The following is a 23,169-nucleotide window of genomic DNA, read 5'->3' as shown; positions in this document are numbered from 1 at the left end:
AGAGATGGTGGACCCTGGGGTGGTGGGGAAGGAGGGAGAGATGCTGGATGAAAGGGTAGTTGAGAAAAGGTGGATCTGTGGATGGAGATGAAAAAAAGGAAAGATGCCAGATCTCCAGGGGAGGGAAGGGAAACAGAAAGGGAGGACAGAGATAGAAGATGGATGGTTAGCACGGAGAAAGAAGAAAGAAGGAGACTCTGGCAAGCAAGTTATCAGAAGACAACCAGAGCCTGGGAACAACAAGATTTGAATAATGACCAGACAACAAAGGTAGGAAAAATGATTTTATTTTCAATTTAGTGATCAAAATGTAGCCGTTTTGAGAATTTATATCTGCTGTCTGTATTTTGCACTATGGCCCCTTTTACAAAACTGCAATAGCGGTTTTTAGCGCAGGAAGCCTATGAGCAGCAAGAGCAGCAAGGCATTCAGCACAGCTCCCTGCACTAAAAACCGCTATCGAGGTTTAGTAAAAAGGGAGGGGGTATATTTGTCTATTTATGTATAACTGTTACTGAAGTGACATTGCATAAAGTCATCTGCCTTGATCTCTTTGAAAAAAACCCAGAATATAAATGATAATTAACATTTTCTCTTGGTACAGTGTGCTTTGTGTTGAGTTGTTTTTGGGTTTTTTTTAATTTTATTGTTGGTAGATCATTTTGACTTGGTCATTTTAAAAGTAGCTCGCAAGCTTTGCACTAAGGTGTGTTTCACTGATGGAATGTATGCTTGGGGTGTGAGAGTAAGTTCCTGGAATAGTTAAGAATGACAAAAGAATTTAGTGAATAGACACAGTAGAGAGCCAAGGGTTGAATTCTATAAATGGCATTCAAAAATGGTGCCAGAAAAGATCTGCACAAAGCACAATTCTATAAAGGTTATAAAGATCCTAGCAAGCAAAGCGGGGAGCTAGGCCAGGGAACAAGGGCACCAGACAGCTGGTGGTGCTCCCTGGAAAAATCCAGCGTTTTCTCTACTTCAGCAAAAGGTATGTTGTGCTAATACTGGTAAAGACACTGGTAAAGCTCATGGTTTATTTTTATTTCTATACTCCATCTGCTGATAGGAGGGGATATTACCCACTTGTGCAGAACAGTGGAGCTGATACTAAGAAAAGCAAGAACATGTGTGTTCAAGTCAGAAATGCATGCATATGGCAATAGGGCTAAAACATTCCTGTGTATTTTTCCTATTGGGAGACTCCCAGGGATGTCTAGGTTAATTAAAGGTGTTTGTTTTGAACAGCACTGTAGCACTGTAATAGAGGGATTAGGAAATGTTGTCCCCCTGTTGATTTTATCCACGTTCATCTTTGTATGGTCCCACTGTATATAATTTGTGCATACATGTCTATTCATGCATGTTTTATAACTGGTTCTATGTCAGAAGATCGTGTTCTAAATACTACTGAACTGTGCACATCCCAACCTGGACATTTCAGTTCTGATTTCTAAATTCTATCTAAAACGGGGTTAAAAGTACTTCCACCACCTCTCCTCCCCTATCCTGCAGTAAAAGATACCCACTCAGAAATAATCAGCCAGCTCCATCACCTACTGAAAAAGTAGAAACGCTACAAAAATCAATGCATATGCATTATGACTACCATGCTTATCAGCTTCTGAAATATACCTAGAAGAACTGCGTTGGGAAAAAGGTTGAGAGTTTAAGACACAGGAGAAAGGGGAGCAGATGTCCGGAAGTATATATTGTATGTTCATTTACCCAGAGTGGCAAATCTTAACCTGGCAGTCTGGTTAGCCCATTTTGGATCTTTATCTGTTGTAGTTTACTATGCATAACAAATCCTACAGCCAAATATTTTTACTGATATCCTCAAGGCTATGTCGCTCAAACATTCTCATTTCATGCCATTTTATTACAAAGAAAAACATATATGCACAGTCCAAACCCAGTATATATTCACGTTCTTATTCCATAAAGAGTATTTAATTAAAATGTTTGCATCAACTAAAATTTTAAAGCAAAATAAGGAGATCCTCTATGGTGTACTCTATACAGTATGTCCACTGATCTGTTCATAGCCACCCGTCTCTTCATCGGTCTCCAATGAAATCTTCTAGACTCCTTATGAACATTATATTTTTTTCAAAACTTTATATAAAAATTAATGCGAAAATTAAACCCCCACTTAGCTTGTAGAAAATCCACCAGACTCGCTGTCAACACTGCCAGTGTTTCGGTTCCTGCATCAGGGCGGCAGCCTGATTTAAAATGCAAAAAAGCCTTCTTAAACTTAGCCCATCTTTCAAAAAAAATGGTGCCAGCAACATGGGCACATGCCAGCAGGCATGCAAGGGGCCTAAATTAGCACAAGTTTTAAACTTGTGAGTAGTAACTCATGAAGCTCTGATAATTGACACTGCTATTCAGAAATCTTAAACCTTTACTAATTCAATCTCTTGGTGTGCCTAACAGTGCTCCCTCTAAGCGGGCGGGTGTTGTGAGCAAACTTTTTTCGCTGTGAGCTAAAAATATCGGGCGCCAGCAAGTTATGAGCCAACTCGCCCGATTCTCCTCTCGCCGCCCTGCCATCTGCCGTACGCCGTGCGCTGTGACAAGAAACTTGTGCGCTGCGATGTAATATTTTGTGCGCCAGCGCACGCCAGCGCAGCTTAGCGGGAACACTGGTGCCTAATGTCCTTTGATAAACTCCATCTTGACAACCAGGACTAATGATTATGCAATTCTTCTATTCTTTGTTCAGTTGCCTCCGAGCCATTTTATCCTGCCTCCATCGTCTCTCTCCTCAATTTGTTAGCTTTTTATTTCAAAATTACATATTTACACAAGTCACTGTAGTATCTGATATACTGAATATGCAGATTTGGATTCCATAAATCCTTTAGACATGAAAGGATTTCCATATTGCTTTCCAGTGCAAATTTTTTTTTTCATGAATTTAGCTCCACCTTTTCAGCGGTATCTCAAGATCAGTTATATTCAGAAACAGGAGGTATTTTCCTGACATGGCTGCAGCACGTGAGGAGAGTTCAAAGGTATCATAAGTAGAGTGAACAAGGTACTTACGAAGTTGAAGTAAGTCAGAGATGAAATGCTGAAAAGCAGGGAGTTTGCGTCAGGCAAATATTTATGAAATTTAGCAACCTGGCTAACTAAGTGCTTTAAATAAAAAGAGAAATGAAAAGCATAGTTGCCTGACCGGTTGGCCAGCATAGTGTTCTGGAACAGTCTTTTGCCAAACTTGTCCATGGTCTTCCCTTTTCTGCCAGGAGGTACTAAGGCATAGACGCTGGCTCCCGCAGATTTCTTCAGGGTTGATTCTACCAGTAGTGACTCATGCGGAAGTTGGGATTTGTCAAACCATGGAATGGGAACCACCCTATAAAGTGACTTAAGTTTATGAGGAGCCACTGGAATGGTTAAAGGAGTTTCAAGATTTTTATAAAAAGTCTCTCTTAAGATGTCGTGAAGAGGTAGCTTGAGAAACTCCTTAGGTGGCTGGTCATAAGGCATCTGAAAACTGCTTAGATTTTTTGGAATCAGCTTCAAGTGGAATAGAAAGAGACTCAGACATTTCCTTCAAAATCTCGAAAAGGATGTGTCAGATTTGAAAGTAGCTGAAAAGATGGTAAATGAGAATCCTCATCCGAAGAAACCTCATCATCAGATACAAGAGGTTCTTGATCAGAATCACCCCAGAGATCTGAATCTCGAGTTGATGGAGGTCGGTGCCGAGAACTGGGTATTGAGGCCTGGAGATGTTTTATTTTTGTTAATGGAAAACAACGAACAGACTGCAGATAATGTACAAGATGCAGGCGTTGTTTATTAATAAATGCAGTAACATATACAACCTCGCGCTCGTTACGATCATCCTCCTCAAACTTATTATCAATTCCCTCCTTGAAAATTATTGGCACAAGAAGAAATTATATATTTTCCGTTATGGCCCCTACATTATGGAATTCCCTACCAAACTATATTAGAAATGAAAAAGATCTTTTATCCTTTAAGAAAATTTTAAAAACCTTTCTATTTCAAGACGCGTTTGATACGTAATATTTCACACCTTAATTTTTTACATTCTGTTGTGACTATTAAACTCTCCAATCCCCTTCGCTCCTTAATGTGTTTTCCCTTTTATGTAAACTTCAACAGATAATGATATTGTAACTTTCCCCTCCTTTCCTACTCACTCATGTTTGTCCTTAATTCAACTGTTATAATGCCAATTGATGTAAATTGTTTGTCTTACGATTAACTCGTTCAAATTGTATGTGAGACCACCACCTGGTGGCTTTTAAACTGTACATCGCTTAGAAATCTTATATAAGCGATTCATCAAATGCTAATAAACTTGAAACTTGAACTTGAAACTTATAGCCAACCAAGGAACCCGACACGGTCTGTGTTTCGGATAACACGCCTTCCTCAGGGGTCCATGGTGGTTAAGGTATAAAGCAAACTGCATAAAAGATAACAAACACACGCCAATCACGATCAAATGGGGTCAAGCATTGTGCAAGACTTACTTGACCCCATTTGATCGTGATTGACGTGTGTTTGTTATCTTTTATGCAGTTTGCTTTATACCTTAACCACCATGGACCCCTGAGGAAGGCGTGTTATCCGAAACACAGACCGTGTCGGGTTCCTTGGTTGGCTATAAGGTTATATATGTTACTGCATTTATTAATAAACAATGCCTGCATCTTGTACATTATCTGCAGTCTGTTCGTTGTTTTCTGCTTGCTGTTGTTTATTGCAGACTACGTTGGTTTTTCTTTTTCCCTTTTGTGCATTCTCATTATTTTTGTTAATACCTTGCCTGATTTGACTGACACCGTCTCGGGAGATGTCTGAGAAGAAGATTGGTGCCGGATCATCTCCGATACCGGTTCCGTAGCCAGAGGAGTCGGCACTGATGTACTCTCGAAAAGTCAGTGCCATTGTCGAGGGCTCAGATGTTACTGGCACTGGAGAAGCTGGTGTCACCATGACGGGAAGAAGTAGTTGTAACTGTTCCCGTAACTCCACATGCAGCAATTCTTGAATCTGCTGTTTAACGGAATGCACCGGTAGCGCTGGCTTTTTTGACGGTGTAGCTCAGTGCTCCGGCGATGAGGAGGCCGATGTCGAGCCACTCACGAAATCGGAGCCAAGCGTTTTTTGGGTCTCCTCGAGGTCAACAGGACTTGGCTCACTGCCGGTTTGACCTGAGGCCCAGAGGGAGTTGGGGAAGTCGTCTTAGCCGGCTTACCCATCATGAGTTATGACACCAGAGCCGATATTGGAGGGTCTACTCTTGGTGTCGTCTTGGTCGGTGCGGTCTTGGGCGGCACGGACGGTACAGACAGAGTCGGAGATGAGCTGGGCTCCGTGTCCATTGCGGCGCCAAACAATTGTCTTTGTTGAAACAGCCGGTTTTTGAGGGTGCACTTCTGAAGGGATGAGCAGCGGGAGCAAGAGTCAGCATAGTGCTCGGGTCCCAGACACCGTAAACACTAATGGTGAGGGTCAGTTAACAAAATGGCCCGAGCACAGCAACCACACTTTTTGAAACCCGTCGACAGGCATGACATGGACAGGAAGACAGCTGTTGACAAATTAAACTTTATGGTTAGAAAGGTCCATAAGGCCCTAGAGAGCCAAAGCCCACAATGGAAGAAATTAAAACAAAAAAATTTTAAAACTAAAAGAGCTGGAAGGCAAGCAAAGAGAAAAAAGTTCAACTGAAGCTGAAGCACGTCTTATTAGCTCCACAGAAACTAGAAAACTGAGGAATCGCGCACCCTACTTTGGGCGGGAAGGCACTCGCGCATGCATGGTTCAGGCTATCGCGAACTTTCTAAGATCTCAAAGTGGTGATGCACTTTTAAAGTGGTCCGTACCGGGGCTCCGTCGGTGATGTCACCCATGCTTGTCCCGGGTTAACACAAATTATGAACTAATATACTAATATATTTTCAAAGGTCATACTAAATATTTAAACAATTACAAAGTATTTTAAACAATATAATGGGTTTCTCTTCCATCCCACCCCCTCCCACCCCCAGTCATAGTGTATATAAAAGCCAAAAAAAATGCTAAGACAAAACAGAAGATCTAGTCAAAAGGAAATCTAATTAAACTAATCAATTCCTTATGAGAATTTTAAAAATTCTCTATTAAATGAACAATTTACCACCAGAAAAAAAGGGCACTAGACAATACAAATTCTTCCAGTCGGTTGTGGCAGCAGTTTTATTCAGTGCTGTGGAGTCGTTACACAAAACCTTCTGACTCCAACTCATTTATCTATGGTATATCAACTTCAACTCCAACCTGGAGTTCCCTCATTGGGCAGGCTACAGTCCCTCAGAGGGACCTAGGGGCCTGGCTCACTTTGGGCCCTCAAAAGAACCTTTGCTTGAAGGATCTATTCTACCAACAGTCCAAAGGATGCGCGGGCTGGGGGAAAGGAAGGGGAGAGGCACTTTTTTTTCCCGCGGCAGGGAGGGAAGGATGTAGGCAGGCAAGTTGGCTGGCTTTAGAGCAGCAGGGAGGGAGGGAGATAGGTAGGCAGGCAGGCAGGCTGTCTTTGGGGGTGTAAAAAATCTGGAAGATAGTGGGGGGACATAAGGAGGCACTGGGGGCACTAAGGTTCACCACAGAAACAGTGACACATGTCTCCTAAATCAATAACCTTTGTCTATGAATTTCTATTTTATCCCCCCTTTTACAAAACTGTGGAGCGTTTTTTAGCGCCAGCCATGGTGGTAGCAGCTCTGATGCTCAGAATTCTATGAGCATCAGAGCTGTTACCACTGTGGCTAAAATCCACACTACAGTTTTGTAAAAGGGGGAGGGGTTAGTTTGTGATTACATATTCCATACTAAGCGAAGGTGTTTTCTGTGTGTTCGAAAGACATGTTTTTTTGTTAGGATTGACTGCAGGATTGATCTGCACTAGTCTGGCTTGTTTAGTTTTACAATGGGTGTATTGATGTTGTACTGCTCAATGCAGTATGTAAGATGCTGCCTTTTCTAGGTACTCATGTGTGACATGTGGCTTGTTACTAAAAATCATGTTTTTCGTACAGATGGGGGGGGTGTCAAAAAATGATGGGCCCCGGGTGTCACATATGCTAGGTACACCACTGAGTGAAGCCACAACCACTAGTGACCTTCAATGCCACTGAGCGGGAAGCCAGACAGACGAGATCATATACAGTAGAATTACCCAAAAAGGGCTACCCAGACCCTAGGTGAGAAGTTTCCAGGGACTCCAGCAACTGCTGAAACTAACAGCATGGAGCAATGTGACCATCAGAAATAGCAGCCACTGCTCCATATACTTTTCATGGAGCTCTCTAAGGGAAAAGCCCCCTTGGATAGGCACAGCGGTCAATCCCCGTGGGGCCGCCACCAAGAAAATGAGGGTTAGGGTAAGGGCTAGTGTTAGTCCCAAGAGGAGACTTGTTTAACCATCTGGGTCAAGCTCTGCAGCCAAATATCTGCCAGGACCCCCTGTAAATCCTCCTGCAGAAGGCTCCAAGGTGGACAATAATAAAAAGGTCCATCCCATGATCAGGGATTTTTCCACCTAGTCTCGGTGAAAACAGAGAAAGAGGCTTCTAACTGCCAATGTGCCTTGGTAGACATTCTGTGAAAAAGTGAAATGTATCCATTTGAGCTGCAGGAGGAAGATGACAGTACATGTAATATGCTCACTAAGAAAAGAGAGACAGGCAATAAAAATTATCCGTTATCCCTGCTCAGCTACTGGCTCTGAAGGCTGTGCAACATGTGATGCCAACATGCTCCACCATGTGGCAGACACATGCAGGTCTGTCTGCTTGTACGTGGCGCGCATGTTGTCAGGGCGGCGGCCGGCAAGCCTCAGGAGCTGAGAGGTCCTGCACATGCTTCCACAGGATGGCGGCCGGCTTGAATCGGGAGCCGGGAGGCGCTGGCGGACAGCAGAGGCATCGGCCAAAGTAGGAGGGCAGCCGCACAAGGACCCCGAGGGAAGGAAGCCACCCCACTGAAGGAGCTGTGGTACCCACAGGCAGGTACCCACTCCTAGGCCACCACAGCTGAAAGCTCGTTTAGCGCGCCAATGCTTGTTTTGCGGGAGTGTTTTGCTCATCTTGCAAAACACTCGCAAATCGCGTTACTCGCAAACCGAGGTTTGACTGTACTTAGAATACTCCTAGCCGTTCCCCCTGATATATGGATACATTTTTGCAACATTATCAACTTAATACAGACAAAAATTTTCTGTTTAGCCTAACAGCAAAAAGGTATCTATGCAGCCAGCCATAATGCTGGCAATATTACTATTTTCAAATAATGGCCTATTTTTATAAACAAGCAAAACTCTTGTTTTTGCCCCTGGCATTGTCATGTCCTAGAAATTCCCTAGAACAGAATAGAATAGCTCTTTGTTTATTTTTTTTCTTAAAATTATGCAGGAACCTTTGCAATATTCTCTTCTACTAAAATTCAGATAGAGATTGCTGCCTACACAGAGGCAGAAAGCAAATCATCACACAAACTATTTTGGCGTTGATGTCTAAAAAAAAAAATGCCTTTTCCAGTTAGAAAAGCGCTTCAGCAACATGCAATTTTACATCAGGACTTCACAAAAGAACAAATAATGACCAACACCGAGGAGTTAATTCAGCAATGCTGCAAAATAGGGTTCTTAGAGGATAGAACTATCAGTTGCCAAATAGACAGATGTGGATGTTATCACCTCTGATAACATCAGGGGAGGCAGGCAGCAAAATAAAGCACTCTGAAAAGTAAATAAAGTATGAAGCATTTCTCCTGCCTTACTTGCAAGGAACAAAATGAACTTACCATGCACTCCTAGCCCTGCTCCCACCCAATAATATTTTTTTTCAGGAATGGAATGATGATGGTAACTATTTCTTTGCTGCAGAGCGATCACTACTTATTCTCACTTCCATGCAGCCCCTCTTGCTCTCCTCCTTACCCCCCTTTCACCCTGCTTGAATATGGCCCTCTCATTCCCAAACTCTACATTCATGTGTGGCCTTCCCTTCCATCCACCCCTTCCCCAGCTCAGGGGAAGTCTTCCCACTGAGTAAGGGCTAGATTCACTAAGGCCATGGATCAGATCAGATCCGTTAGCGATCTGATCTAATCCATGGCTTTTTTTTTTTTTGTCGGGATGAACTTCGCTTTACTTTTTTTTTTTACTTCGCGAGCCTGTGGTTTTAACCCGCGAGTTAAAACCACGGGCTTTCACGGCGGGGAAGGGCAGGAGAGTTGGAGCAGAGAGCAGGAGATCAGGGCAGAGAGCAGAGAAGCAGGGCGGCAGAAGGCAGGGCAGTCGGAAAGGACCCGAGTGACTGGTCCTCAGCAGTCGCTTATTTTTGGATCGGTCAGCCCAGTTGGTATCCCTCATTTTTTTTAGTGAATCACTGTCTGCCTACATTTGAATGCCATTCCCCCTTATTTGCATGTGCGGATCGGAGGTTAGTGAATTGGGTCGGAGGAAAATCGGGTCGCAAAGGGGTCGCTCTGTGGTCGGGACTTGATCAGTGGGCTTAGTGAATCTAGCCCTAAGTTCTTTTCTCTCCCTTCTCCAAGACCTCAGGACTTTGCTCCTTCTCTCCTCTGGGAATTAGAGAGAGACGGTTCCATGTGCTATGCCTTCTACTTCTCTTAAGCTACAGAGGAGTGCCAACTATTACTGGCGGAGATTAAGTGTCGGTTTGAGCAGTGGCATAATCTACCTCTGTCCTTATTTGGTAGAATTAATCTTTATAAACTGATCCTATTTCCCAAATGGCTCTTTCTGCTGCAGGTTCTCCCTCTGAAATTGTGTGCTAGGGATCTTTCTCAACTTAATCGGCTGCTTTGTCGGTTTTGTTGGGCGAATAAAAAACCTAAGATTCGTTTTCCCTCGTTATTCATTAATTGGGCTTCGGGCGGTTTGGGGCTTCCCGATCTAGCACTATACAATCTGGCTTGTCTGCTTTGCCATGTAGCGGACTGGTTTTATGGCACAGCAAGTTACAGTCCTTTAGATTTAGAGCAAGCTTTTGTGACCCCATATCACTTTTATTCGCTCTTGCAGGCTCCCCGGAAGCTTCTGCCTAGAGATCTTAGAACCAGTTGACTCATTTCTCCTTTACGTGAGGCCTGGCGGGTTTTGATATTGTGCTTGGGAGGCAATTCGCAGGTATCGTCTTTATTGCCCATTAGGGGAAATGTGGCTTTTTTGCCGGGAAGGGAGAACAGCGCTGGGAGGAGCTTGGCGTTACCTTGCATGAACATCTTAGGGGCCCAGAGGGGACCTTGCTTGCTTATGCCGATTTTTCTCGCAGGATAGAGGACACCTGGGGGGACTGTTATGCTTTCTGCCAACTTAAACATTATTACCTTTCCTTGGATAAGATGGCGATGAGCTTTCCTTTGGGGAAGCGGTTACATCAGTTTTTTGATCCGATCTTTGAGGGACTCTTCTCTATTTCTCTTCTTCACAAAGCACTGCTGGCATTGAGTCCTGCTAAGGACTTCCTGCTGTTCCATGGTAAATGGGAGAGTGATCTTGGGGGTGTGGTGTCTACATGGATGATTCAGCTTAGGTCTGAGGTCCGTTGTGCTGTTTACGGGAATGTGCCTTGCAGGTCATACATAGGTCCTATATTATCCCCTGATGAAAACAAAAACAAAAACTGTGGATACAGATGTTCTGGAGATAATTTATTAAACACTGACATATAAAACCATGAAAATTCAATTAAAAAAGTGCAATGATAAAAAATACTGTGATAAAAATCCAACCGGTTGGATTTTTATCACAGTATTTTTTATCATTGTACTTTTTTAATTGAATTTTCATGGTTTTATATGTCAGTGTTTAATAAATTATCTCCAGAACATCTGTATCCAGTTTTTGTTTTCATTGGTGGATTGTTTTCACTGTGGATCATTGGGTCTCCCCCATTTTTCTTTGTTGTGCTCCTCCCAGTTTTCTAGAATGGGCTATGCCCCGGATCCTCTTTGTTTGAAATGTACCTTGGCAGAGGCCACTTTCTTTCATGTTTTTTGGCATTGTACCTCTGTGCAAACCTTTTGGAAGCGTGCTGGAGCCTATTTAGACACATTCTGGGCCAGCCCTTGCTGCTATCTCCCGAGGTGCTCCTTTTGGGCTTCTTGGGTTCATGTGGGGTTCGAGGGAAGGGGAGCTCGATTGTGGGTTCGGAAGCTTGGTATTTTGGGTTTGAAAGCGATTTTGAAAGTGTGGACCTCACCAGATTCCCCCTCCTATTGGGGTTGGAGACTGGCTATCCTTGAGTTATTGGGTTGGGAGGCTAAGGATGCACGAGGTACCTCTAGGCAGAATAAGCAGTTTTTCGCTGTTTGGGATCCCTATCTTAATTCTCTACCACCTCAAAAGTGCAACCAAATTTTGAATTTGCTTTAAGTCTACCCTGTTTTCCACTGTTTTTTGTTTCCTTCTACCTCGTCTCTATTCTGGGGGGTTGGGGAGGCTAGCTTGGGGTGGGACGTGTTGGGCGGGACTTAGGTGTTATTTATGGTTATTTCCTGTCTGGTCCCTTTTTTTTCTCTCTCTCTCTCTTGCTACGGGTCCTTGGGATATGGGACTGGACATGTGTTGGGGGGGGGGGTTCTATCAGTTTGGAACATGTGGGAAAATTGTTGATGCTATGACTGTACCTTTTTGTTTCTGCTGTTATTCTTGTTCTTTTATCATCAATATTAATTGTTTTGCATAATGGGAGGGGGAGGGGTTTGGGTTGGGAGTCTTTCTGTATTATATTGACCACCACCACTGTTCGTTTGTTGAGTGTATCTTCCTTTACTGTTCAATAAAAATTGTTTGCACTTAAAGCTATAGAGGAGTGCTTCCTGAAGGAAGGAGTATGCTAATATTACTACTATACACTTCTATAGCACTGCAGAGCATACACAAGTGACATAGTCATGTTTCACCTGTGTGTTTCCCACAACTCCACTGTACTGCTCCTGAGGTTGGAATGCTTCGCCATAGCCTTGCTCTGCTGCTTCTATACAGAAACAAGGATTGTTTATCAGTTCTTACCTGCAGCATATATAAACTGAATTGTGCCATCTGTACTTTTCAATCCTTGGCCAATACCACACATGGATTTACAGAGGCATCAACATTGTAAAGAGAAATTCTAATACTATATTTGTTAAAGTCTCTCATGAGACCTTGCATATTGAGTGTAAGTCAGGTTAGAAGCAAGTGTTTTCAATGTGTACAAAATGTCTATTCCAACTAAGAGTATACAACTGCAGGAGGGTATTTTTATAACTCTGGAATTACTGAATGAATCAGTGGGTAATCGCATTGCTTTGGCGTGCTATCATTGCAAATCACATGGTCCTCCCACTTCTTTTTTTATCCCACCTCGTTCCCATGTCCATTTTGCCTTCTCAGCATGTCTTCATCAACTCCCTAGGGATTATTAAAAAGTAAAAAAACCTATCCTGATTTACAATATTGAAAACTATTTAAATTTAGCTGATCTCTTCCCATGTTAAAGCTAAGAGAAGCTAGTAAAGTAGTCAGGAAAACAAAGATGCAAATGGAAGAAAAACAGTCAATATGGTAACGTGGGGGTTGACTTTTTTATTAGGATTTGTTAGTGATAGGAGGAAGTACAAATACAGTATTGCGAGATCCAAGAGTGGATAACAGGCATATACAGAAGCTGATGAGGATAAAGTGGAAGTGGTTAAAAACTACAATTCTGGATTCTCACATGAAATGGGACTGCAGAAGATAATAGAAGACAGAAATAGAAGTGATCTAATCACTTTTTCTTGCATACTGCTAGTAACAGTGCATTAAACCCACATTGTTCACTTAACCCCCAATATTCAATGGTACTGAACTGGGCAGTGACATTGAATATCGCCTCTGACCACCACAGAAAAAATATGAGCAGATCGGGGGCAGCTCCCCAATACAGAGGGAAGCATTAGGGAGATGCTTGGGGTTATGCAGCTGCCCGCAGTATTCAGTGCTGGCACCCGCATAGCTAAGCAGCCTAATTTAGGACAGCTCAAAAGCCATTTTAAGCTACTTATTTATTGTGGCTACTGGCACCAGCATAATATTTTTTGTTGGTTTTGGGTTGTTTTCAATTTTCCTTTTATTTAAATTTTCAAGCCCCCCCCCCCCCAATCCCTTTACAAAGCCCCCTCTTCCTTTCTCTCCAGTTTCTCACAATGATTAAAACTTATCTCCCCCCTTCACTCAGAAATCCAACAGGAATAATTTTCAAATACTCATCATTCATTTCAAAGCAACAACAGAAGTCTTCAGACCAGCCTCTACCCTGGGAACCATAGAGTTTTCAGGATATCTACAATAAGTATGCATAAAGTAAATTTACATACACTGTTTCCAATGTACGCATATTCTCTTGACTCACTGAGGATCCAGGGCAAGTTTCACAAATTCTGTTCTAGACACAAAAAGAAAGAAAAGCGGCTGTAATTTTCAACCATAAGAATTATGTATATATTCTAGATAACAGAAATTTAATAATTTCATTGCAGAATTATTTATGTTGTATTAGAGATTTACAAATCTAGCCTGGTCTTTGTTTCAAAAATCTCCCCATCTCAAAAGGAAATATATTTTAAACTTAAACATTTGCAACAGTAAATCAGAATGCATCTGCAAAAATCAGATTTGTTTAAAAAATATATATTTCATTTCTGTTGGCCAGCATGTCTAAAAACATTTCGGAAAACCCTCTCTAGCCCAAAGTTTGTGGGCTGCCTCCTCTTAGTACTATTCAACCACCAGGGGCTATCACAGTACCAGACTCTCTGGGCCTGAAGACACCTGCTTCTACAACATGCCTATGCAAACTGACTTCAATGGAAGAGACATCAAAAAACAAATTCATCTGCTACACATTGAAGCCCCAACCACAGGCTCCCGAGTTCAAAAACTTTTCAGGCAACACATTACAACCCAATGATATGTTATGAATACAGAAAAGATTTAGGAAAAAGTAATGGTCATTTGGCCAATACTAGATCTGTGACCAAAGGTGTGCCATAAGGATTGGCACTTTCGGCCTTGCTTTTTAATTTCTATACGTCTTCACTGGGGGAGGTGTTTCAACGACTATGTGTGGCCTATCATCTATATGCTGACAACATACAATTCTTTTTCCCTATGAAGGAGTGGAAAGTGATCTACAAGAGGGGTTATCAGTATGCTTGAAAGCAGTAAATAATTGGATGGTTGCCCATAAATTAGTATTGAATTTGTCAAAGTAAGATCTGATGCTGATAGGGAGGAATAAAAATCCACCATGGCCTAAGGACATTGTGGCGAATTACCAGAAACTCCTGATGCATAGAAAATTGAAAATTCTAGGGGTCTGGTTAGACTCAACATTGAGTATGAAAGATCAGAACATAAGAATAGCCTTACTGGGTCAGACCATTAGTTCATCAAGCCCAGTAGCCTGTTCTCACGGTGGCCAATCCAGGTCACTAGTACCTGGCCAAAACCCAAGGAGTAGCAATATTCCATGCTACCAATACAGGGCAAGCAGTGTCTTCCCCCATGTCTTTCTCAATAACAGACTATGGACTTTTCCTCCAGGTACTTGTCCAAACCTTTCTTAAAACCATCTATGCGATCCGCTCTTACCACATCCTTTGGCAATGCATTCCAGAGTTTAACTATTCTCTGAGTGAAAAAAAAATTTCCTCCTATTAGTTTTAAAAGTATTTCTGTGTAACTTCATCGAGTGTCCCCTAGTCTTTGTCATTTTTGACAGAGCGAAAAATCAATCCACTTGTACCCGTTCTACTCCACTCAGGATTTTGTAGACTTCAATCATATCTCCTCTCAGCCAAGCTGAAGAGCCCTAACCATTTTAGGCCGCCTGAAACATATAGAGGCAGAAATGGGAGAGGGTCTCCTCGAGGAGATGAAACTCCTGATGCCGAGAATCCGGTATGTCCTCCCGGAACGAGCGGAGGGCGTCCACATAGAACCGGAGGTAGGATGTGAAGATACGATTTGTCATCATGGAGTTTTGGTAAAGACGGCGACCAAACTTGTCCATCATATGGCCCTCACGGCCTGGAGGGACAGCAGCGTAAACCTTGGAGGAATTGGACTTCTTCAAGTAAGACTCAACCACCAAGGACTGATGAGAAAGCTGAGAACTTTCAAACCCCTTTACCGGAATTATCCAGTAACGGGACTCCAACTTGGAGGGAATGGCCATGACCGCATAGGGGGTCTCCAGGTTCCGGAGAAAGGTTTGCTGGAAAACCTGGTGCAATGGCAAGCGCAACGCCTCGCGGGGTAGACAATCAACACCCATCTCCTCCAGATATTCCCAGGTATAACGGGACTCAGACTGGAGGTCCAGTTTCAAGGCCTACCCTTGTCAGAGATGAAACGAGTAAAGGAGGAGTTTCGAGAAGAAGACTCATCCTCCTGAGGAGACCCCGAGTGAGATCTGGGGGCAGCCGAGAAAGAGGGAGAAATTTCCCTCAGAGTCCCATGAATGGGAGACTGAAGAGGCTCTATTAAAGTGTCTGGAGGGCGTCGAGGAATGACCTCTTGCTAGGTGGGCTGGGGAAGACCCCGGGGGCTGAAGAATTAGCTGGTGACGCCTCGGGGAAGACTGGGTAAAGGAAAATTCCTCCACCGGTTTCAAAGACCCCTTAAAGGCTGGTAGCTGCCTCGATGGGGAACACAACCAAGAGTCCAACTCAAAGACAAGCCTGTGTCTAGAAGGTTTCGAGGTCGGAGACCTGCCCCAAAGGGGCGGAGAAGACCGGGGCTTTTTTAGGAGGGGCAAACCTCGACAAAGTAGCGGGGAAAAAACGGCCCCCTGGCCTGGATCCCCAAAAAGTTACAGGTGACTCGGGGGATGAAGACAGAGCCTCGAGACAGACAGACCCACTTGGACGATCTAAAACACAAGTCATCCAAGTGTCGATAATCGAACCGGGTTTTAGACGTATTTCAAAATGACCTAGGCCTTCACAGTGCTGCTAAACGACCAGAGCTAAAAGGGGCGCGTCAGGAGGAGTGTCGAGGGAGGGATTGAGATGGGACTTGGGCTGTCCTAGATTTAGTCGTACTGCATGTATAACTAAGGTGACCATACGTCCCGTTTTGAACGGGACCGTCCCATTTTCAGACCCGCTGTCCCCACACACAGCTTAGGGACACCGAAATGTCCGGTTTTCAATGACAGCGTCCCGAAACTGTGCTCAGGGACAACAGGACAGGAGATCACTTCCTGTCCTTACCTGCCGCAAAAAAAAAAAAAAAAGACTCCCTCCTTCCTTTCCCCCAATCCACTGCTATCTTACCGCCCTGTTGCTGCTGCTAACGCCGACACGAAGTCTTCTTTCCGACGTCAATTCTGACGTCAGAGAGGACGTTCTGGGCCAGCCAATCGCTACCTGGCTGGCCCAGAACATCCTCTCCAATGTCAGAATTGACGTCGGAAAGAAGACTTCGTGTTGGTATTAGCAGCAGCAGGGCGTAAGATAGCAGCGGACCCGGGGAAAGGAAAGAGGGAGGCTTTTTTTTTTTTGCGTGCGCGGCAGGGAGAGAAGGAGGTAGGCTGGCTTTGGCCAGGGAGGGAGTGAGGTAGACAGGCAGGCAGGCTGGCTTCTGGGGTGGGGGGTGGGACAAAGTCTGGAATGCTGTGAGAGGGACATGGAAAGGAGGCACTGGGGGGCACTAAAGACATGGAAAGGGGGCACTGGGGGCATAAAGACATGGGAAGGAGGCACTGAGGGCCCTAAGGACATGGGAAGGAGGCACTGGGGGGCACTAAGGACATGGGAAGGAGGCACTGGGGGGCACTAAGGACATAGGAAGGAGCACTAAGGACATGGGAAGGAGGCACTGGGGGCACCAAGGACATAGGAAGGAGGCACTGGGGGCACTAAAAACATGGGAAGGAGGCTCTGGGACACTAAGGAGAGTGGACAGAGGAACTGGGGGGGCACTATGGACATAGGACAGAGGCACTGGGCGACACTATGGACATAGAAAGGGGCACTAAGGACATAGGAAGGAGGCACTGGGGGCACTAAAGACATGGGAAGGGGCACTAAGGACATGGGAAGGAGGCACTGGGGGCACTAAGGACATGGGAAGGAGGCACTGGGGGCACTAAAAACATGGGAAGGAGGCATTGAGGGCCTAAGGACATGGGAAGGAGGCATTGAGGGCCTAAGGACATGGGAAGGAGGCATTGAGGGCCTAAGGACATGGGAAGGAGGCATTGAGGGCCTAAGGACATGGGAAGGAGGCATTGAGGGCCTAAGGACATGGGAAGGAGGCATTGAGGGCCTAAGGACATGGGAAGGAGGCATTGAGGGCCTAAGGACATGGGAAGGAGGCATTGAGGGCCTAAGGACATGGGAAGGAGGCATTGAGGGCCTAAGGACATGGGAAGGAGGCACTGAGGGCCCTAAGGACATGGGAAGGAGGCACTGGGGGGCACTAAGGAAATAGGAAGGGGCATTAAGGACATGGGAAGGAGGCACTGGGAGCACCAAGGACATAGGAAGGAGGCACTGAGGGCACTAAAAACATGGGAAGGAGGCACTGGGACACTAAGGACAGCGGAACTGGGGGGGCACTATGGACATAGGACAGAGGCACTGGGGGGGCACTATGGACATAGGAAGGGGCACTAAGGACATAGGAAGGAGGCACTGGGGGCACTAAAGACATGGGAAGGGGCACTAAGGACATGGGAAGGAGGCACTGGGGGCACTAAGGACATGGGAAGGGGCACTAAGGACATGGGAAGGAGGCACTGGGGGCACTAAGGACATGGTAAAGATGCACTGAAGGCTCTAAGAACATGGGAAGGAGCACTAAGGACATGGTAAAGATGCACTGAAGGCACTAAGGACATGGGAAGGAGCACTAAGGCATGGGAAGGAGGCACTGGGGGCACCAAGGACATGGGAAGGAGGCCCTGGGGGGCACTAAGGACATGGGAAGGAGACCCTGGGGGCACTAAAGACATGGGAAGGAGGCATTGGGGGCTCGAAAGACATGGGAAGGAGGCACTAAGGACATGGGGAAGGAGGTACTGGGGGCACTAAGGACATGGGAAGGAGGCACTGGGGGCACCAAGGACATGGGAAGGAGGCCCTGGGGGGCACTAAGGACATAGGAAGGAGGCACTGAAGACATGGGAAGGAGGGAGGGAATAGAAAAGGACAATTGTTGAAAAAAAGAAATGAAAGAAAGGATGCACAGTCAACGACGGTAGCAGGCAATTGCAAGTCAGCTGACGCCAGTGCCTTTCTTTCTGCTCAGAGTGCGGGATCGGGTACTAGACTGCGGGCCGCAAAATAGGGGGCCACATGCGACCCGTGAGTTTGAGACCACTGGCCTAGATGGATCCTGGAAGTTGTGACTTAGGCCATCTAAAACCAGGTCTAAGTCACAAGAAGGTATCCAAAGTGACCAGATAAGCACTGCAGACACAAAGTACAGACCCCCACACACTGCCCCAGTGATCACTGACCCCACCCACACCCCCATAAAAATCGTAATAATAACTTTACATATCTGCCTCCAGAACATCAGCCTGGCATAGGAAAGCCTAGTAGAGCTGTACAGAGGTGGCTTAAGTGGTCTTGGGAGTGGGTTAGTGAAGCATGGAGAGGAGGACCCAGGCCCATAAGCCACTCTAATCACTGCATTAATGGTGAAAAATGTGCACCCCTCAAAAAACCTCCTAACCCTTTTGTACTGCCACATAAGTGGCTCCTACAGCCATAAGGGCTATTAGGGTGGTAGATAGGTGGGTCTAGTAGATTCTGGGGGCTCACCATAAGGGAGCTGTAGTGAGATGTTTAAGTGGGACCCTTTTTGTAAAGTTTACAGCAGTGCCCTGTAAGGTACCCCAATACTCTGGTGCCATGTCTGGGTGTCCAGTCCATCACTTTTCTGGCCCCTCCCGCACCCCAAAAGGTCTTTTTCTAGACATTTGTAACTTGGACGAATTTATGGACAAAAATGGGATATAAAGATGGATGACTTAGCGTTCTGGACGATCAGATGGCTGGACATACAGTTCGACGAATTAAAAAAAAAAAAAATGTTGGATACTGGCATTTAAATTTTAACAACAATCATTGATGCCATGCATTAGGTAGATACTGTTAAGTATAAAAACTGCTGAGTGATCATGGTGAATGCAATACATAAAAAATAAACACCAAAACCAAGATCTTAGAAACTTAATGAGACTAAAGCCCCAAAATAAAACAATTGTACTGAAGAATAAGTATAACATCAAGGTTAGTGCCTTCTAAAGAATAAAAATCATGCAAATAGAACCAGCTAAAAATAAATAAACTAAATAGATTTTCTGAAGAACAGGGTTCTTTACGCAAAAAAGTGTATTTAAAGCAGTGTCTCACAAACTTTTTCTATTGAGGGTTTTGGAAGGACCCCAAGCTCAGGTCCAAATCTACAGGACCTCTGAGCATGCATAGCCATCGACTGGTGATGTCACACACATGTATATGATAGTCATCACGTTGACGTCCATGCATGCTCAGAGGTCCTGTAGACAAGGCCCTGAGCTTGGGGGTGTCCAAAACACGGACAAGCTGCCAGGTTTTGGAAATCGCCAGGGGGGGCAAAAAGGAGGAGAATTGCTGGAAGTAACCAACTTGTCTCTTTCGTGGTACACCTGGAATCTCACCATGGCACACTATTGTGCCGCAGCACACAAGTTTACGATACACCGATTTAAATATAATGAGCTTCACACTTAAAATTGGAGCTGCATGTCTTCTTAAAAAGAAAAAAGGCAACCATGATTTATAAAGAGGTGTGTAGCCCAACTGTAGTGTAAATACCTAAAGTACAGTATATGGAATTTTAAGAGCAAGGTGCCATCGTGGGAGCATGTATATTGATTTAATAAGTAGACCTCATTAAGCGTTGCATATGTGAGTCAAGAGTCTAACATCTAATCCTTCAAGATATGCGCATGGTGACGTGCATGAGAGGGTTGCTTGTAAATGTAGGAACTGTCAATGACATAATGAAGATATGAAAAAAATATATATATAACAATTTTTCATAAAAGGTTTCAACACCAAAAGACTACATATTAATCTAATGACGAAAAAACCATCATAAATTGCTGCATATAACATTGGGAGTTTAGCATTTTAAATCATAAAAATTTTCTCATTGGTAATGTGCATGAGGTGAGTACTCATGAATATTAAAGCTGCTGAAAGCATAAAAAAGTACTGAATAATCCTAATAAATGAACTGCATAAAGGTTGTGTGCCAAAGTAAATATTTATAGAAAATAGATACAGCGCATATAGATGGAGCTCCAAAATCTAGTTCATGAAGAATGAATACCAATGCACTGAGGTATTAGTGCAAAGGTAAAAAAAATATGCTTGCAAAACAAGGTATTAGTTAATTGTAAAACAGAAGAAATTTTTGGGCAAAGTCTATTTGAATAGGTTTCTGCGTAAACGTTATCTGAAATGCAACAAGGAATTATGTTTATTCCCCTGACAATCACCCTAGTTAATATTACAAGTATTCTAAAACAATATAGGCAGCTCAAAGAAAGACATTATAATCTATTTCCATAGTTAGCCCTTCTGAATGCACTGTCATCAAATCAAAAATCATCTTTTGTTCTTCCCTTAAGAGGATAGAATCAATGTTGACTCCTCTTGGATTTGGTCTGATGATCTTATCACAAAAAAACCCTCAATTCATTTGTGGCATGTTGCATCTCCTCCCAATGTGCTCTTAATGGAGCTGATGTAATTTGGCTATTGATTCTGCTCTGGATGTTCTATAATCTGCATCTTTATGGATCTCTTGGTTTTACCCACATAGATGAGTTTCAAGGATACATTATTATGTAGATGACTCCAGAGGTATTGCAAATAAATTGTGTGATGTTCAAACTTAAAGGGCATATAATGCATTTACCACATTTGTTATGCTCTACCCAAGTGTTCTCAGATGTCACAAGTACCTCCAGAAACCACCTGAATATTCAATGTCAGTCTTCAGAAACAGTCTGGCATTGAATATCCGAACCAACCACAGGACTCGGCCCAGCTTACTTCTGCAGTCTGAGAATAGAAACATAGAAACAGAGTATGACGGCAGAAAAGGGCCGACGGCCCAACAAGTCTGCCCACTCAAGATCCCTCCCTCCTCGAGAATCCATCCTTTAAACATTCTTCTGGAGCGACCCCACCAGACGGTCCCATCGTCCCTTAAAGTCGAGCGTGGTACTGGCCTCAACTACCTGACGTGGAAGACCATTCCATCGATCAATTATCCATTCAGTGAAGAAGTATTTCCTGGTGTCCCCATGAAATCTTCCCCCCCCCTGAGCTTTAGCGGGTGCCCTCTTGTCATCATGGGACCCGTAAGATAAAAGATTTCTTCCTCCACCTCAATGCGGCCCGTGATGTATTTGAATGTTTCTATCATGTCCCCCCTTTCTCTGCGCTCTTCGAGAGAATATAAGCGTAGCCTGTTCAGACGTTCTTCATATGGGAGATATTTGAGTCTTGAGACCATCCTAGTGGCCATTCGCTGAATCGATTCCATTCTCTTCACATCCTTTTGATAATGTGGCCTCCAAAACTGAACACAGTCCTCCAGGTGAGGTCTCACCATGGATCTGTCTAACGGCAGTATAACTTCAGGCTTTCGGCTGATAAAGCTTCTTCTAATGCATCCCAGCATTTGTTTGGCCTTTGCTGACGCTTTCTCCACCTGATTGGCAACTTTCATATCATTCCGGATAATTACTCCCAAATCCCGTTCTGCTGCAGTTCTTGTTAGGTTTTCACCGTTCAGGGTATATGTTCTGCATGGATTTCCGTTACCAAGGTCCATTACCTTACATTTTTTGGCATTAAAATTCAGTTGCCAAGTACTGGACCATTGTTCTAGTAAAAGTAGGTCCAGTTCCATGATGTCTGGCACGGTTGCGCCATTAGGTTCTGCTGCGCTGCTCACAACGTTGCATAGCTTAGCGTCATCAGCGAATAATGTAATTTTGCCTCGAAGTCCATGAGGCAGATCCCTTACAAAGATATTGAATCGTATCGGGCCCAAGACCAATCCCTGCGGTACTCCACTGGTCACTTCCGACATTTTTGAGGGAGTACTGTTTACCATTACCCTTTGAAGTCTGCCGCTAAGCCAGTCTTTTACCCATGCTGTTAGTGTTTAGCATGAATATCACATATGTTTTAACTGTCAACCAGTATTTGCAACAATAATAATGTACATAAACTGAGGTTTTAATTGCATGTGTCCTTCATATTAAATTAGTGTAGAAACGATACATCTTTAAAACAAGATTTTTCAGTGGTAGTTCACAATCTGTAGTCCCTAGGAAGTTGCAGATGGAAATTCATAGTGATATTGCCCAATTATAATAAAAGTCCAAAGGAGCAAAAGAGTATCAGGCATAAAAATTTTAGTTTCCAAGTTTATTTAAAAATTTGATTAAACGCCTATCAAATACTAAGTGTTGCACATTCATAATATTAAAGGGGGACAATTTAAAAACAAAATAACAATTATAAACAAAGACATATGACAGGACCCATAATAACAGATACGTTTAACACTAGGAAATGGGGGAGAACCAGGGCAGGATTAACCAATAGGCCAAGTAGGCATGTGCCTAGGGCCCGAAATGGTCAGGGAGGCCCGATGAAGGAGGGCATCAACATTGTTTTTTTCCAATCGGCGATGGGCCACTCCAGCATTGATCGGCAACGTGGGCCCCACCCCAATTGGCAATGCACTCCCCCTCCCCCCCAATCGACAGAAAGTAAGACAAGCAAGCAATGCAGGTAAGAAAGGCAACAGGAACTATAATTGTGCCAGCGGTGCTGCCTGCCCAAAGCTTCCCTCTGACGCAGCTTCCTGTTTTCACCTGGGCGCATGATGGGGTGGGGTGGGGTGGGGCAGGGCGGGCATGGGGCCCAGTGTACTTGTGTGCCTAGGGGCCCTCGATGAATTAATCCTGCCCTGGGGAGAACTGCAATGGATTCTAGAAAAGAGAACAAATAAGGAAAATAACAAAAGGGGTAATGGGAGGAATAGAAAAAAAAAAG

The 23,169-nt window shown here is 44.1% G+C and overlaps 1 protein-coding gene across 10 annotated transcripts in view; it reads right to left on the bottom strand.

Annotated features, from left to right (window-relative positions):
- The window catches only part of SIPA1L1 (signal induced proliferation associated 1 like 1), a 484,222-nt gene that overhangs the window by 329,150 nt on the left and 131,903 nt on the right, over positions 1 to 23,169 (bottom strand). For 5 of the 10 annotated variants that reach the window (XR_004540063.1, XM_033951213.1, XM_033951208.1 and 2 more), the window contains one exon: positions 13,402 to 13,469. The exons of 2 other annotated variants lie outside the window; for them this stretch is intronic. The gene's annotated coding sequence lies outside the window, so the exon portion shown is untranslated. Of the gene's footprint in view, positions 1 to 11,964; positions 12,039 to 13,401; positions 13,470 to 23,169 lie in introns of all 10 variants that reach the window. 3 more of the 10 variants (XM_033951214.1, XM_033951212.1, XM_033951211.1) reach the window with 2 other exon arrangements.

The sequence above is a fragment of the Geotrypetes seraphini genome, chromosome 7, assembly GCF_902459505.1.
Source record: "Geotrypetes seraphini chromosome 7, aGeoSer1.1, whole genome shotgun sequence".
Lineage (NCBI taxonomy): Eukaryota > Metazoa > Chordata > Amphibia > Gymnophiona > Dermophiidae > Geotrypetes > Geotrypetes seraphini.
The sequence above is the reverse complement of the archived record's forward strand: the minus strand, read 5'-3'. Positions and strand labels throughout refer to the sequence as shown.